Consider the following 16,146-nt stretch of genomic DNA (forward strand, 5'->3'; position numbering starts at 1 on the left):
TGTTGTTGGTCTTCCTGACTTCTGGATTCTAGTTCTTCCTTACTACTATTCTCTTCTTCCACCCCTTCCAATTGTTCAAAGAATTCTAGTGCCTTAACTAAACTGTCTATTTTAACCTTTCTCTCCTGCCATAATATCAACATTCCCTCTGAGATTAACCATCTAAATGGTATGCTTTTTTTTAATTAAATAGCGCTGAGAAATCTATAATCCCTTCTCTGTTCTCTTATTTTCTTTGGGAACTGTTTTAACGTTTGTGTTTCTATATCTTTGTAGATCATTGGATCATCTCTTGTAATCTTGTATATTATGTCTCTCACTTTTTTTCTGGCGAATCTTATATGAACTTCTCGTGGAAGTCTGTTGGGTCTGGCATAGTTTGTATGGATTCGGTACACCTTGTCTATCTCTAACAATATCTCTTGCTTACCCCTTTGCAAAGCTTCCGCAATCAATTCTACCATAATAGCACCCAAATCCTCATCCTTCTCTTCCAGCATGTTTTGAAATCTTAAGTAGAATGCCACCTGATCCATTTCCAGATGGATGATCGATTCTTCCATTTTTTTATTAGTTACCATCATTTTTTTTCCAGTGTATCAACATTTTCCCTATTTTATCCAATCCTACTTCTACTGTCTGTATTTTTTCTTCATTTTTCTTGATTGTTTGTTGTATCATCTCAATTCTGTTATCTAATTTGTTCATATCCTCTCTCATTTCTTTGTGATTCTTAGACATTGTCTCCTGCATTTTTAGCATTGTTTCCTGGATAGTGAGTAGTGTTGTCTGATTGTCTGCATATTTACAATTACACTCTGTTTTTCTGTACCTAACATTCCTTCTAATGTTCTCTGACCTGGTGGGGATGAAGGTGTCAGTGCTAAACTTGATATTTTTTTTCCTGTCCTTAATGTTGTCATATTGATATCCTATTTCTCAAGTACTTTCTATTTCTTAATATCTCTTTATATAGTCAACAAGCTATTTAACTTTACTCTTTTACTCTAAATCTCTGAATCTTCATTTTCCTTTCTCTCTTCTTCTAGATCTACATCTACTTCCACTATTCCCCCAGATCTACATCTACTTCCACTATTCGCTTCACCATCTCCAACCCTCTTCACTTTTTTTCCTCTTTTTTACTTGTCACACAGTCTTTCTAAGACTCTGGATTTCTTCTCTGCAATCGTTAGTCCGTTCCTGTCGCTTTCGTTGCCTTGTCCCGTCCTCTCACCATCTCCTTTACTTCCTCTCACTTTCATATCACTTTCTTCAACCCACTTCACTTTCTTTCCTCCTTCTTGTTTGTCGCACAGTCTCTCTAGAACTCCAGCTTTCTTCTCCGATCCTGTATCATCAACCGTCAGTCCGTTCCTATCACTTTCATTGCTGAATCACATCCTCTCCCTGTTTCCTTTACTTTCTGGACTCCACGTTCCTGTCACTTTCATCAGCCGTCAGTCCATCAATCCGTTCCTGTCACTTTCGTTGCCATATCGCGTCCTCTTGCCATCTCCTTTACTTTCCAGGCTTTCTCCACATCCAAATCTATCTCCACCTTTCTTCTCTGACCCGCTTTTTCCAATCCTCCGCAACGTGTTAATGCGTATCGCTCCTTCTCCGTCTCAGTCTCCATCATTCCTAAATCACCATTTTTTCTTCCGTTCTGGCTATCTGCTTATCAAACGTCTCCCTTTGTTCCTCTCGTCTTACTGACTCCACCGTCACCACTGTCTCCCGTCTCTCGACCTCTCCTTCCTCAATCTTCTACCATCTTCTTTGTCCTGCACTAGAACATTTGCCACAAGGTTTTTTCTTTCTTTTTGTCTCCCTCCTATTGATTTTCTCGTTATTTTAATCTGTCAACTCACGCTCTTCCCACTGGGTCACCGCTTGCATTGAAGATTCCCTCACCAGTTGAGCTTCCTTTTAACACCCACACTAATAGATAAGTAAATCTTTTTAGACTTTTCTATTATTCTTAAAGATATTTGAAATGTTTTAACTCACTCAGTAACACAATCTGTTAAGTATATCTTTGCTTCCGCATCCTCTGTGGTTTGTCAGGGCCACAGATCCGCCATCTGTTGATAGCAGATATTTCCACACTGGATTTAGGGGGTTTCCTTCATCGTAGCGGGTGACCGCCTCTCACCTCGCTACTCCTCCAGGCTTCACCCTTTATCGCGCGTAGCCCTCCAGGCTCTCTGCGCCCCCAAGGGGTCTCCAAACATGGAAAAATCAAAGTTAGAGGACGGAGACTTAGTTCTGCACCACCTTGACATCACCACAGAAACCCACGTTGCTTTTCAAAGATATAATTGTAAATTGGAAAATTAATAAAAAGTTAAAAAAAAAAGACAAGGAGGCCCAAACTTGTTGGTAACCTCATGTAATTAACAAGGATATTCAATTTTGCAGCCACTAAGATTGTTGGCCATGGAGGCACAAAGATAGATAAGGAAATGATTGAAGCCTGGGAAATAGGTCCCTTGTCAGACAACAGGAGTGCTGATTTACCATCAGCTTATCAGGTACGTTGGAACTGAGGATGTGGCAGCACAAGGAAACAACAGCCAATAGCTGTCCATCAACACACTAATCAATCAATAGGAAGCCACACCCAACCACATACCACATAAATATGATGCAGACAGCAGCCTAAAGCACAAATTCTAGTAGAGAGAAGTGCCCTGAAGATAAACTCCAGTCCGAAAGCTTGGAAGACTAAACCTCTGGTCTCAGTGTCCAATCCAGATTGGATTCTATAAATTAAATGTTCCTATTTTCTGAAATTGAATTATTTCCCAAGACTTCTATAAACTTACCAGTATTGTTTTGGCAGATGTAGCTCCTCTGAGAAGAACAGGGTCCAACTCTCCAATATCCTGCAACCATTTCAGGTTTTCTCAGCATAAAAACACAGTCACCCTACAATATTTAGGCATAGCAAGAAAACCAAATATAATCACTGGTTTCATGATTGGAACAGTCTTTCTGGAACCCTCTTTTATAATCTTAAAAGAGAAAAAAAATGTGTTTTTCTGTTTCTGGTAACTACATAAGATGATCACCATATGACTAGCTGCCATTTGTCATTGTGTCCTATAGAGTCTAGCACAGAAGCATCCTGAAGCATATACAATAGAAGCATATTGAGCCTTCATCATCAAAGGAAGATGCTGCCACTGGCTATAGTGAAAAGAAAGTCAGTAGTTTCTAACAGCAGTCTTTAATTAATCTTTATAGTCAGGGTACTTCATGAACAATAACGGGTTGTGCAGAAATGCTGTCTTAGGCAAAGGAACAATTTAGATAGCCCTATCTTCCAAAAGTCCCAGTGTGCATGTTCACTCAAGACCACTATGTTTCTTTGACAATCCCAGCAAAAGTGATATCTGCACATACACAATCATATAGACAAACTGGAGAAGCCTTCAAAGATATCACACTGGGCCTAGGCCCCAAGGTGGAAAAGGAGTTTTTTGCTCATGTTGCCAAGCTTTACCTTTTGGGATACTGTGCACATCTCATTGCAAACATCAAAGGTAAGCAACCAAAAGGTAAGCAATCAAAAAATGCCTGTGAATCTGAAGGCTGTAACAATCTTTATGTATCATGCATTCTAAACTTGGCAGAGTCATTTATTCTCCATAATTATTTTAATTTAATATCTTTTAATTTTTTATTTCTATAGTTTTTTATTTTAAATTTCATTTTACTGGATCTTTTTTTTCTTTAAGCAAGTGTTGGCTATAATAATTCTCTTAACAATAATATGCAAGGCATATTTTTCATTCATATATAGAAAGACAGAAATAACACTGATTTTTTTTCAGTATTATATCACCCTCTGTTGATGAGGAGAAAGCATAGCAAACTTTATTTAACAAAGAAGAAAAGATCTGAAATATCACCCTAAAGGGTAGAACTCAAGAACCTCTTATTTTATACTTTAAGGTATGCATTTTGCCTCTGAAAATCTGATAGAAGATTTCAGAAGGGGTGCTCCTAAGCTACACATTCTGCCTCCTTTGCCTAGGACAAGCTAAATACTTGTGATAAACAGAAGTTTAGTGTAGATAGTTGCAGGAAAGTTGGGTCAAAGGGAGTTAAATCTGAAACCTGATACATTCTCCTAGTGAAACTCTTATCCCATTTGCAATTTGGAAAAAAAAGATAAAAAGGAAACCTCTCCTAGGGACTTTTGAGAGCCACTTTGCACTTTAACCACCTAGTTTAATTACTGTGTTTTGATGCTTAGATAATATACTGAACTCAATTGTTTTAAATTACTTTTTTCCCAATAAGGGCTCTTTATAATCTCTTCACGATCATAATGCTTATTCTAGATCCTATTTATTCATTTATTAAATTTATTCATTTATTCATTAAATTTATATAGCCAGCCATCACACAAAAAGAATCTCTTCTCTATATATTTTCTGTATCACTGCAGGAATTCAGCATCAAGTATATGAGCCACACCTTTGCAGAGAAATAGAACACAAAATTAAAACAAATTGGACTTACATTGTATGAACGAGGTGACCCTTTGGCCCAGTTTGTAAAATAGACTCCACTTCCATCAGTCCAAAGGAAAAGTCCTTCCCAATTCTTGTCACTGAGTCCAATCCAAGTATCACCAGCAGCATTTTTAAAATTTACTGTGAGAAAAGCTGGGAGAAAACACAGACATACATATTTTACCATAAAGTATTTTGCAGACCCATCACTTATTATTTGATTCCTTTTTAAAATTTTCTTTGATTATATTAGATTTTAAAAAGTGCTTTACTGTACCAGATCAAACTCTGCTCACATACAACATTTATGACAGCCATCATTTGTATGTTCCTATCTTAAGAACCTTCCAGGCAAAATATGGAAGGATGTCAGGCAAAAATGCAAAGATACAGTTTGTTTTAAACTGCTGCCATAAATTCAGATATCCAGACTGTAGCTTCCATCTCATGTTCCCAATGTTTTAGTAGCCACTCCTGTTGCTTGTCAGTATTTTAGAGCAAGTATTGCTCAGATACTGATTAGCTTAAGCTATAGGATATTTCTAACTTTCCTCTTATTAGGTAGCAAGTCATTTGGATATCTCTAGAAGAGTCACTAACTTTGTTGCAGTTGCTGTCTCTATTAGATGCCCTACCATTTAGCAAACAGGTGTACAAGGTATTTTACTTATTTATTTGTTAAATGTATTTGCTGCCTATCTCGAAGTATGGCTTCTCAAGAAGGCTTATAATAATAAAAAGGAAGAAATAAAGGGAGTTTAAATGGAACAGGAATAAAATAATAGAATAATAAATAAACAATGAAAAAGCACAAAATGAGAATACATCAATATGATAATCAAAAAAGAGGGAGGAATAAAGAGCAAAGGGGGGTGGAGGTGGTCTGCCATTAATCTATTAGCACCTCCAACTATATTGATATTATTATTTTTGCCCACTCAAGGTGGCTCTGGGTGGCTAACAAAAACTACTCCCAAACAATAAAACAGAAAACAACAACAACCATGAAATAGCACAGACAGATCAAATCAAATCAATGAATAATAACATGAAACCACAACAGTGGCTCCACAAATTCTCTACCCCAGGCCTGGGATCAGAGCCAAGTCTGAAGATCTGATTAATGAAGAAAAGGACGAGGGGGGACATGATAGCAGTGTTCCAATATTTCAGGGGCTGCTATAAAGAAGAGAGCCAAGCTATTCTCCAAAGCGCCTGAAGACAGGACAAGAAGCAATGGATGGAAACTAACCAAAGAGAAAAGCAACCTAGAACTAAGGAGAAACTTCCTGACAGTTAGAACAATTAACCAGTGGAACAACCTGCCTCCAGAAGTTGTGAATGCTCCAACACTGGAAGTTTTTAAGAAGAGACTAGACAGTCATTTGTCTGAAATGGTATAGGGTTTCCTGCCTGAGCAGGGGGTTGGACTAGATGACCTCCAAGGTCCCTTCCAACTTATTATTATTATTATTATTATTATTATTATTATTATTATTATTATTATTATCATCATCATCATCATCATCATCATCATCATCATCATCTCTAGTCAGATTGCTGTCAATTGTTCTGGGAGCTACGGATCCAGAGGATGCGCATTGCAACCAAGAGGACATGACAGGATGCATAGTGGGACATGTCTTTTGATAGCCAGGATATGACCTACTATCCCTCATATCTGTCCACAAAGACTCAGAAGGACACAAATGTGATCTAACCGGGATCACAGTTGTAACCCAGGCAAAATCAAGGAGAGAAAGAACATTCCTTGAAGCCTGGTTTTCCACCAATAATTCAATAAATAGACACATTGACATCGACCCAATCTACCAACCGCTGAGAACAAAAGATCTACTCCAATTCCGAAGGTAGCATTTAAAAATGAACAAACGGGCACTTCACCACACAGCAACAGAAATCATAATCCTTAACAAGAAATCGGACCACATCTTGGTAATGACAGCCATCCATTCAAACAATCCAAAACCAGACCATGACTCAGAAATACCCAGACAACACTAATGCTAATTTGAATCACACAGATGGTATTTAATACCAAAGATTGTGGCCTAGCAACAACAGCCAGCCAAACAGTCTGAAATCAGACCCTGTCTCAGAAATATTCAAAGAAATAACATTCATACTAATTTGCATCACATAAAAAGGTATTAAAAGGCCAGTGTTCTGACAGATGAGCACAATTCAAAGCGCACTGACAATGTCTCCTCAAATGGTGACAAAATGTTTGCAACCAAATTGCCAAGCTCGGAGTTCAAACCAACAGTCCAATTACCAACCCGAGCTACTAATATTCAAACACGTTTCATTTTCATATCTTCCAGCTCCTCCTAAGTGGAAAAAGCTTATGTAAACTGGAAATTAGGAAAGAGGATTGGGCATTGTTGCGTCCTTCGCGAAATGGCAAGACACGAGAAGCAGTTGTAGTTCTCAAGACTTCTTTATTCTTAGTTCAGCTTACAGTTAGAAGACACACAGCAACACCCAAAACTCCTGGCCTCTTATATAGGCCATTCCCGGGTCAATCTGCAACTTTTGGTGCGCCAGCACTTGCGCATGTGCACAAGTACTGGTGACAGCCTGTCTGGTCCCGGGCAACTTGCACCTGCCCAGGACCGTTTGCAATGCCCCGAGCCTGATTGCACAGGCCTGGGACATAACACCCCTTCCCCCCAGGTTTAAACTATTAACCATGCCATAGTAACACATAACTCCTTGCGAGTGTAGTGCCATACTACCCAATGCCAGGTATTACTTTTGCTTCCATTAGTCTACGTGTTCTGTTCCCTCTGTTAACTCTGTTTTGCCAATAGAGTTACAAAATCTTCTAAATACTTAGGAGATTTCCTGGCTCTCTGTGACCTCCTAACTTCTGGGTACCTGCCACGTACCCCTTGACTGAGGGGTGATGCGTGCCTGTCCCCCTTGTTTTGCCTCGGTGGTTCCCAAGGACTGTGCTCCAATGCCTGGCCTGCTTGCTTGCCCACCGGGCTCATCAGGCCAGGGCTTCTTTCTTTGTTTAACCTGGTTGTCCTGCCTTGCTGCAGGCTCTCTGGCCCCTCTAAGTGACTGTCACTGTTGGGCGATTCTGTAGAACCTCCAAGGTCCGTCCAAGACCTGTCAGGAGATTGTCTGTCCCCTGGTTCCCGTTCTGTCCCCAGGCTTGTGGGGTTTTCAGTACTGTCCCAAAACTCAGTTGTCCCCTGAGTGAAGTCAGAGGTGTTGTAGTCGGGATTTGGTTCCTCGACCACCTCCCTGTATGTTTGCCCCCTTCTAGGGATAGGGGTAGTGTCGGGCCAACTAGAAGGAGTGTGTGCCAGCTCTCTTGCGGGAAATGGTTTATTGGGATGCTCCAAGGTATCCTCCCTGACTGGAGTACTGTGTGATGCGGGTGAGTAGTGATTATGCCCCCGGGGTGACTCCCTGGCTGGAATAGGCATTGATGCCTGGTATCTAGTTGGGCTCCTTGAATTCCTGTTTGGAGCACTCGCGGAATCTTGAGATGAGCCGTTTGTGGCTTCCTCATTGATAATGGGCAGCAGCCCATGCCCTTCCCCTTGCCCAAAGGGGTCCCTCTCCCCCCTGGAAAAGACCCAGGAGTCTCAGCGGGAAGGTCCCATCTAGGGCGAAGTTGGTTGATGTGTCGACGCAGGACACGACCATTGTCCAGAGACACCTCGTAAGACAGAGGACCTGTGACCCTGGATATAGAAGCGGGGATCCATGAATGACCAGGCCCGTAATTACGAGTCCAACCCGGGGCACCCACAAGGAGTTGTCTCGGTGCCCTGGGGCATGAGTAAGAAGAAGGCAGTCTATCCGGATGCAACCGGTCAAGCTTGGTAGTCAGTTTGCACCCCCAACAAAATTCAGCTGGGCTCCTCCCCATAGAAGTGGATGGTGTAGTGCGATAAGAAAGGAGGAAGTCAGCCAACCTGTGATGCCAGTCTCCGTAGGTAATTTTCTTCAAGGCGTCCTTGGTGATGCGAACCATGCGTTCAGCCATACTGTTGGTGGACGGGTGGAAAGGTGCAGAAGTGGCATGACGAATCATGTTAGCCTGTAAGAAAGCTTGGAATTCGGAAGAAGTGAATTGAGGGCCATTGTCAGACACAAGGACATCTGGAAGCCCGTGTGCAGCAAAAATCCCCCTCAGTACTTGAATAGTCTTTGCAGCGGTGGTGGAAGATACAGGTACAACCTCAAGCCATTTTGAATGGCTGTCAACTAGGACCAAGAAGAATTGACCCTGAAAGGGCCCAGCATAATCAATGTGCACCCTCGACCATGGAGACTGTGTTTCCTCCCATCTATGTACAGGGGCTTGCAGCATTTTGAGGTGCGAGCGTTGGCAAAGGTGGCATGCGTGCACCTTAGCTTCAATGTCACTATCTAACCCAGGCCACCACAAGTGGCTGCGCGCGAGCGCCTTCATGCATACAATGCCAGGATGACCCTCGTGGAGGGAACCTAAGACCCTAGTCCTCATTGAGGTAGGAATGACAACTCTGCTTCCCCAAAGCAGACAACCCTGGAAAGTGGACAACTCGTTCCTTTTAGACCAGAAACTCTGAAACTCAGTAACAGGACAGCTCTCTGGCCATCCAGATAATACCCAAGAAACGACACGTGAAAGCGTGTGATCTGTGCCTGATTCAGTGGCTACATCTCTGGCATTCAAAGGAGACTCGGGCAAGGCCTAAATGGAGAGAAGATTGATAGCTGGTGCAGGGTCAGCTTCTATTACCGGCAGGGGTAACCTACTGAGGCCATCAGTGTGGCCCATTTCTTTCCCAGGTTTATGAAGTAGGGAGAAATCATAGGCAGAAAGAAAGATAGACCATCTTAGCATTCTGGGGGAGATGATTTGGGGAGTTTGCTTATGTGTGGTAAACAGCCCCAACAAAGGCTTATGGTCAGAGACTCGTTTGTTCACCCCCTACTACTATTAGATCTAGTGGACCTTCAAAATACTTATACTGTACATTAAGGGTGGCCTCCCCCTTAACACACACTCTGGAGTTTTGAAAGTCTGTTAACACAATGTCAGAGGGCCTCAGCTTGGCCTGAGTTCCACTACCGGAACAAATCTTCCTAAACGTTTGCATGAAAATGATTGAAAGTGCAGACCCCGTATCCAGTTCCATAGCCAATGGAACCCCTTGTAGCTTCACCTTAAGTGACAGCTTTTTCTTAATGGGCTTGTGTGTGCCTGTCCTATAGATGCTTCTTCGTGAAGCGCAAAACCCCACCCTGTTTTGGCTGGGAACCCTGGTACCTTTCAGCCGCAATTCTTCCTGAGGTTGTACCTTCTGATGGCCCAGGCACACAGCCGCAATGTGTCCTTGTTTTCCGCACGCCCTGCAGATAGCGGAGCGGAACTTGCAGTCGGTTCTCTTGTGGCGACCTCCACAACCGATGCACTTGGGGAGAGCTGAAGAGTTTCCTTTTTGTTTCCCTTCTTTTGTGGGGTGTAGACGGTCCACTTCCTCGTCAGGATCCTCCTCAGAGTTCCTTTGGACTTCTTCCTGGTACACGGACGCAGCATCTGGACTGTTTCTGATCGGCCGCATGTTCTTGATGGCGCCGCCCGCTGCTTCTTCTGCGGTGACCTCTCTCAAGGCATCTTGGAATGACAAGTCTTCCTTGGCAAAAAGTCTCTGTTGTAACTCTCTATGCCTTAGACCGCATACAAATCTGTCCCTCAGTTGTTCTTCGAGGTCTTTGAATTCGCAATGTTTGGCGGCTTTCCTCAACGTGGCGATGTACTCCTTGGCCGATTCTCCGGGTCGTTGATCCCTCTGCTCAAAGGTGTGGCGCCACGCGATGACGGACATCTTGGGCTGGAAGTGCTCCTTCAATAGCTTTTTTAGATCTGCGTAGTTGACAGACTCTAGAGGGACAGGTGCTGCAAGGTTCTTAGCGATGAGAATGCATCTTGACCGCAAACGCACAGCAGGGTGGCAGCCTTTAAACTATCTTCCCGTACTTGATTTACCTTGAGGTAGTTTCCCACCCTGGCTACATAGGACTCCCACCTCTCTGGATGTGAGACGTCGAATTCCGAAAGCCTTCCAATTTTTGCCATTTTGTAGAAGGAAGGGTCTATCTGCCAGCCTACCCCCGAATGCACACTGGATTGGCGGGTAGCTGCCGAGTCAACGCCGTTCCTGCCGCTCAGGGCTCACTCGGGTAAGCTTACACCTTTTTGCTTGATGTAAGGCATCCCACCTTCGTCGCCAGTGTTGCGTCCTTCGCGAAATGGCAAGACAGAAGAAGCAGTTGTAGTTCTCAAGACTTCTTTATTCTTAGTTCAGCTTACAGTTAGAAGACACACAGCAACGCCCAAAACTCCTGGCTTCTTATATAGGCCATTCCCGGGTCAATCTGCAACTTTTGGCGCGCCAGCACTTGCGCATGCGCACAAGTACTGGCGACAGCCTGTCTGGTCCCGGGTAACTTGCACCTGCCCAGGACCGTTTGCAATGCCCCGAGCCTGCTTGCATAGGCCCAGGACATAACAGGCATAGTAATTGCTATAATACTATAATCAAGACAAGATTTCTGGATTTTAAAAGAAATGTTAATAGTCATTGAACAGCTTTGGCAAGACTATTTGGGGTTTATTAATATTGCAAATTGGTTTTCCCTGAGAATATGTAGTAATTAAGTGGGTTAGATCTATGGATGAAAATAATATGCTATAATATGCTTGTTTGGAAAATGATACACTGTAACAATTAATGTTAATGTAAATATTTATATCATAATATAAAACAAGTTAATTAGATTTACAAAATAATGTATTTTTAAATACTTTAATGATGGAATCTATAATATTGTGTGCTAGTTATCCCAAATTAAAGAATGCTGTGCCTTAACCTGAACATATACATACAGATAACTGTTGAAAACCTGAAGTTTATTTTACTTGCCTGAACCATAATACATAACTACCCAGTGTTCATCTTCATTGGTAAAGTTGGGTTCACCGGGGGCCCAGGCTTCATATGTCACTGGAGTTCCATCCATCCAGCTGAAGAAAAATATTTGACAGTCACCTATGATGCTCTGAACTCAAAACGATTATCGGAAGTTCAAGAACAGGTGTTCCAAGGCTAGGATATTTTGAATTTGAAATGTTTTGCACTCTTCCATTATTCAATCTTATTATTTAAAGACAATATAACCCCACAATACAAACAATGTAAAACAAAAGAAAATAAGCAAACAAACAAAGCAAAACAGAGTTGTATAGCAAATTTACAACTATTGAGAAATTACAGGTAGTCCTTGAGGTATGAGGCAACTGGGATTAGGATTGCTGTCACTAAGCAATGCAGTTATAAATGTGACATCCTGTGATTTAATTGCTTAGCATTGGCGATCCAGACAGTCGCAATTATGAACATAATCCCAAGGTAGGTGAGCTATTAAGCGGAAAGCAGAGGCAATCACAGGTAAGGAGCATGAGGGGATTTGGAGAGGCCCTGGGAGAACATGCTTGAATTGGGATGGTGGTGCACTTCGTCATGATTTCAGGGAGGGGAAAGGGTGCATGTTCAAGCACAGGAAGGCCAGGGAAAGAGGTGCATGCATGCATGTCTTCATGTCTGCATCACAGAAAGGAAGGGGAAAGTGGGCAAAGAGAGCAAGCATATTAATTCAGGAGATTGGGAAAGAGGGTGTCGATTGGTGTAAATCTGTGTATAGGCATAGGGAGGCTTAGGAATGAGGGCTCTGATGAATGAATGTTTAAGTTTCAATGCAGTTGAACCCAGTGAAAAAGGGCACTGGTGGATGTGAGTAAGTGAAGGGGGAAAGAAGGCACACCGTGTAAGAGTGAGGAAAGCCTGAGGGAAGAGACTTAACCAGAGCAACTTGTGACCTTTCTTGCTGGCTTCTCTATTGACTTTTCTTGTGGGAAGCTAGCAAAAAAATTATACATGCAAGCTGCTTGCCAAGGGCCCAAATTTTGTTAATGTGACTGCAGGATGCTGTGACAACCAGGAGTTTAAGGGCCAGTTGTAAATCCTTTCATTCAGTGTCATTCTAACTTTGAACAGCCACCGAACAAATGATCAATATATCATATCAGATTATCCATTATCTAGATTATTTTTTTAATAAAAAGAAATTCTGGGATTCGAAAACCTAGAATTGCTTAGGACCATGGCTACACAATATGACATATCGGTGCAAATTTTTTTAGGGGAATGTTTATTTTTGGCTTCCCATTTAAGTGAATGGACTTATGAACAACCCAATTATGATGATATTTAAATAGATTACTGAGTAAGCTCTTTTGCATTGACTATGTTAGGAATTCCCTTGTGGTTAGTTTAGATGCAAATAATTATAATTTACAGAATAGCAATAAACTAAATGCTATATGTAGCACCAACTGACAAGCTTCTGTTTTGTAATTTCCAACACGAGTAATAAGTTATTGCAAGCCAAAAAATCTAAACATCAGAAATATAACTTCTACTATATATTTTTCCTGCATAGTCACAAAGTTGAAATGCCACATGGCAGCATTCATTGTTGTATAGAATTAAATGTTTGTGCTTGGATTTTTTTTTATTATTATCAAATATCTAATGATACATTGAGAGCTTGAAACAGATTCACAGCCTGCCTACTAGCACATTCCTCGCTTCCTTGCTGGCTTGTAGATGGGCTATTAGTAAAAGCTGAAGAAGTATTTATTTTAAGAAATTGAGAAACAAATTGGGTTCCAAAGTAAAAGCATTGAAAATAGAGTTCTTTTCTCTTTCAGTAAATCTTATTAAAGAAAAACCTGACACAATATATTTTTCAAGAAAATTAGTTGTCTTATTTATATTTATTTAGTTTATTATTAAAAATAATTTAAAAACAGAATTTAATTGGATGCTGCAGAATTTATCAATCAGTTTTATGTATTTTATTCACCTACCTAAATTTTTTGTCAAGACTCAAATATAAACCAATATAGAAATCACAATGAATTCCATAGTTGACAACCTAAAATGTAAAAGAAAGAATAGGAAATAAAAATAGTTATTTACAATTTACTATTTTTAATATAATATAATGAAATAGTGTACCAAGAAATTTAATTCAATTATTGTATAGAGCATCAAAACCAATAATCCAATATAGGATAGAATATTTCCTAGTATGTTTATGTTTTATCAAACATAATGTATAATTAAACATACTCTTTGCAAATCATGTTGAATCTAAGCACAAAATAATTTTTTTGAAATATGTTCTGCTTTTTAACAATGTGTTCTTTGAAAAGATTATTCACTTTTTGTGTCTTTAAAGTTCCAGTGATATTAATTTAATGGTTGTCATCTTGTTATATATTTTATCCAATAACAGATATATATCATCACAAAAGCTAGAAAAAATTTTTTCTGAAAACTTCTACTCTTATATTATTTACACACACACACACACACACACACACACACAGAGAGAGAGAGAGAGAGAGAGAGAGAGAGAGAGAGAGAGAGAGAGAGTCAGAGACAAAGATGCACACATACTCATGATTATACATACATATCTATATACATCCACAGATATACTTTATAAAACTTGCTGTTTTGCATAGGTAATTATTTAATATATTTCTTACATATTTCCACAAAAATATTTTTTCTTGTTTACTCTCAATAGTGGTAAGATCACCACCATATTGTTTGCAAAACTTCCGGGCTTTTTCTGCAGGCATTGTTTTATTACTGAAATAATACTCATTCCTTTCAAATGCAATCCAGCCATCTTCAACTCTTTTATAACTATACTCTGCAAAAGAAGAAGAAGAAGAAACAACTTATAGGTCTAGGATCTCTTTTTATCCATCCCAGAAATCCACAAAGCAAAAAGAGCCACTTGAAGATTCCACACTGTTCTTTTGGGCAAAGCTCTTCTTTCCAAGATCTTTTGAATATGAATGAGCATACCCAAAAGACACATCCATATAATTGGCAAACTGACCTCAACTGAGTGCTTCCAATAGCTGGAAGAGGCTTCTATGCAAATATTCCAGAATACACAACCGTCTTTTCTGGGTATTAGATTCACTGGGATGAGTCATAGGACAAAGCAGTGTAAAGTGAAGCAATGAAGAGGCCATTTTAATTTGCCTTCAGAACTAGCTGGAAACAGAAATGGGTTGTTGCCTTATGCAACTGCTTAGATCTCTTGATTCAATCAAATCACTATCCAATGCAACCACTTGATCAAAGTTTTGCATATTTGGGAATGTTTTTTAAAATTTTCCAATAATTTTTATGGATATAAAAATGCTCTATGTTTTAGTAACTCCTCTTTGGTTATAGCCATATTCTATATATGCTTAGGAAGCCCTTATTCAATTATTGTATCAACTCTACAATAATTGGCTGCAGCCATTTACTTCATTCTAAGTTGTCACAGGATTGGAAGGGGGATGCAGGATTTCTACTAGTCTAAACATTTTACTGTCCCATGGGAACCAAGGTCATTTCTGTCAGTTAGATAGGGGTGGGAGCATTTAGTTAGAAAGCCCACCAAACTCTTCTATTGGGGAGCGTAGCTAACTGCATAGCACTGGGATGGGGAGTTCAACTTTGTAATATTGTTGCTTTCTCAAGGGAACTTCAGACTTGGTTTCACTTTTGACTGTGCTGATACTATCTAACCCAGTGGTGGCGAACCTATGGCATGTGTGCCAGAGGCGGCACTCAGTGCCTCTCTGTGGGCATGCACGCTGTTGCCCCAGCAGAATTCACCAGAGTAGCGAGCATGTGGAAGCGACACGTCAGGAAGTGAGCGAGCAAGTGGTGTTGGCCCCCAGGGTTGCCCTGGAGATGGCAAGGGACTGGCTCCCGCCACCCTGGGCCCAGCCACGCTCACCTAGTCTGCAGTGACCACTGCAGCCACACCTACCCAGTGGGCCACACCCCCATGCCCCCCTGAGAGCACCACAATACTAATGCAGCCCTGGCACTTTGTGATAAATAAGTGGGTTTTGATTTGCAGTTTGGGCACTCGGTCTCTAAAAGGTTCGCCATCACTGATCTAACCAATAAACATGTTCTTTGAGGGAATCTCAAGCCTTGGAGTTCTGATTTATTTGGTTTTGTCTATCAGAACCATGACATATTGTCTGTGAAGAGAAGGTCAATCACATATGGTACTCTTCTTTCACTTAAAGGAAATCACAAATCTATAGTTTTACACCATCCAGAACCAGCGTCTGGCTTTCTTCAGTGCTCTGAGAAATTGGTTTGCTTACAAATTCAATCATCACACATCACATTTTAGGAATGCTTTTTTATGTACAGCTAAATTTACCTCAAATCAAACTAAAATACAAAGCACAGCCCTGATTCCTACTAAATAATACATACAACATTTTTGGCATTAAATTGCTCAACATACCAAAGTTATTGCTTGGTTCTGGATTTAAGGGTGAACCTGAAAAAATAAATATTTTAATTACAAAGATGTCAAGCTTAACCTTAATACGTTACTTCTTATGGCAAAAGACAATTCTCAAAAAATTAAATGATGTATAGCTTAATATATTTCTACATTTGTAAGTAAATAAAACTGCAGA

The 16,146-nt window shown here is 40.6% G+C and overlaps 1 pseudogene; it reads right to left on the reverse strand.

The window, feature by feature from the left end:
* Positions 1–1,142: 1,142 nt before the first annotated feature.
* LOC120302703 overlaps positions 1,143–16,146 on the reverse strand; it is a 65,200-nt pseudogene continuing 50,196 nt past the window's right edge.

This window comes from Crotalus tigris, unplaced genomic scaffold (assembly GCF_016545835.1).
Source record: "Crotalus tigris isolate CLP2741 ecotype Arizona unplaced genomic scaffold, ASM1654583v1 scf7180000024437.13266115, whole genome shotgun sequence".
In the NCBI taxonomy this organism is placed as follows: domain Eukaryota; kingdom Metazoa; phylum Chordata; class Lepidosauria; order Squamata; family Viperidae; genus Crotalus; species Crotalus tigris.